Source organism: Centroberyx gerrardi, chromosome 21, assembly GCF_048128805.1.
Source record: "Centroberyx gerrardi isolate f3 chromosome 21, fCenGer3.hap1.cur.20231027, whole genome shotgun sequence".
Lineage (NCBI taxonomy): Eukaryota > Metazoa > Chordata > Actinopteri > Beryciformes > Berycidae > Centroberyx > Centroberyx gerrardi.
The window spans coordinates 21,047,294-21,049,793 of record NC_136017.1 but is presented as its reverse complement, the minus strand read 5'-3'; positions in this window follow the sequence as shown (position 1 = coordinate 21,049,793).

The following is a 2,500-nucleotide window of genomic DNA, read 5'->3' as shown; positions in this document are numbered from 1 at the left end:
CAGGCGGCTCTCCACCTCCCTTTTACCCGATTTAGAGCCCCTTCTTCGGCCACACACACCTGCTATCCGCCCCCTATCTCCAGTCGGCTCTCCACCTCCCTTTTACCGGATTTGGAGCCCCTGCTTCGGCCACACACACCTGGGAGAGGCCCCCTATCTCCGGGCGGCTCTCCACCTCCCTTTTACCCGATTTAGAGCCCCTTCTTCGGCCACACACACCTGCTATCGGCCCCCTACCTCCAGGGGGCCCTCCACTTCACTTTTAACCCAAGTTAGAGCACCTGCTTCGGCCACACACACCGGGGAGCGGCCCTCTATCTCCAGGCGGCTCTCCACCTCCCTTTTACCCAATTTAGAGCCCCTGCTTCGGCCACACACACCTGGGAGCGGGCCCCTATCTCCAGGCGGCTCTCCACTTCACTTTTAACCCAATTTAGAGCACCTGCTTCGGCCACACACACCTGGGAGAAGCCCCCTATCTCCTGGCGGCTCTCCACTCCACTTTTAACCCAATTTAGAGCCCCTGCTTCGGCCACACACACCTGGGAGCGGGCCCCTATCTCCAGGCGGCTCTCCACCTCCCTTTTACCCAATTTAGAGCACCTGCTTCGGCCACACACACCTGGGAGCGGGCCCCGATCTCCAGGCGGCTCTCCACTTCACTTTTAACCCAATTTAGAGCACCTGCTTCGGCCACACACACCTGGGAGAAGCCCCCTATCTCCTGGCGGCTCTCCACTTCACTTTTAACCCAATTTAGAGCCCCTGCTTCGGCCACACACACCTGGGAGCGGGCCCCTATCTCCAGGCGGCTCTCCACCTCCCTTTTACCCAATTTAGAGCACCTGCTTCGGCCACACACACCTGGGAGCGGGCCCCTATCTCCAGGCGGCTCTCCACTTCACTTTTAACCCAATTTAGAGCCCCTGCTTCGGCCACACACACCTGGGAGCGGGCCCCTATCTCCAGGCGGCTCTCCACCTCCCTTTTACCCGATTTAAAGCCCCTGCTTCGGCCACACACACCTGGGAGCGGGCCCCCTATCTCCAGGCGGCTCTCCACCTCCCTTTTACCCGATTTAAAGCCCCTTCTTCGGCCACACACACCTGCTTTCCGCCCCCTACCTCCAGGCGGCTCTCCACCTCCCTTTTACCCAATTTAGAGCCCCTGCTTCGGCCACACACACCTGCTATCGGCCCCCTACCTCCAGGGGGCCCTCCACCTCACTTTTACCCCAATTTGGAGCCCCTGCCTCGGCCACCCACACACCTGTTAGCTGCCCCCTATCTCCGGCCCCTAACCTCCACCATCCAGGAACCCCAGCACCAGCCGAACCTGCAGACCCACTCTTAAGCACCCATCCCCGGATACAAGCAGACTACCATCCGCCCAAACTTTCCTGCTCCTGGTATACCAACTCAAACTTTGGTGCCCCTGGTACTCCAACTTAAACTTTGTGCTCCTGGTACTCCGCCTGTTTTCGCCCCACAGCCTAAGTGCCGCAGCACTTTGTCATTTTTTTAAACAAAATATTTCTTTCTGCTCCTGGTACTCCCTGGAGCTCCCGGGAGGTAGGGGGGCGCCCTGGAAGCCCTGCCCGAGGCTGTGCGCCTCTTCCCGGGCAGGATTTTCACCCCGAGCCCCTGGTGGCAGTTGGACTTTAACTTTTTTTTTTCTATTTGGATTTGCTCCTGGTACTCCCTGGAGCTCCAGGGATGGTAGGGGGGCGCCCTGCCCGAGGCTGTGCGCCTCTTCCCGGGCAGGATTTTCACCCCGAGCCCCTGGTGGCGGTTGGACTTTAACTTTTTTTTTTCTATTTGGATTTGCTCCTGGTACTCCCTGGAGCTCCAGGGATGGTAGGGGGGCGCCTTGCCCGAGGCTGTGCGCCTCTTCCCGGGCAGGATTTTCACCCCGAGCCCCTGGTGGCGGTTGGACTTTAACTTTTTTTTTTCTATTTGGATTTGCTCCTGGTACTCCCTGGAGCTCCAGGGAGGTAGGGGGGCGCCCTGGAAGCCCTGCCCGAGGCTGTGCGCCTCTTCCCGGGCAGGATTTTCACCCCGAGCCCCTGGTGGCGGTTGGACTTTAACTTTTTTTTTTCTATTTGGATTTGCTCCTGGTACTCCCTGGAGCTCCAGGGATGGTAGGGGGGCGCCTTGCCCGAGGCTGTGCGCCTCTTCCCGGGCAGGATTTTCACACCGAGCCCCTGGTGGCGGTTGGACTTTAACTTTTTTTTTTCTATTTGGATTTGCTCCTGGTACTCCCTGGAGCTCCAGGGAGGTAGGGGGGCGCCCTGGAAGCCCTGCCCGAGGCTGTGCGCCTCTTCCCGGGCAGGGCTTTCACCCCGAGCCCCTGGTGGCGGTTGGACTTTAACTTTTTTTTTTCTATTTGGATTTGCTCCTGGTACTCCCTGGAGCTCCAGGGATGGTAGGGGGGCGCCCTGCCCGAGGCTGTGCGCCCCTTCCCGGGCAGGGCTTTCACCCCGAGCCCCTGGTGGCGGTTG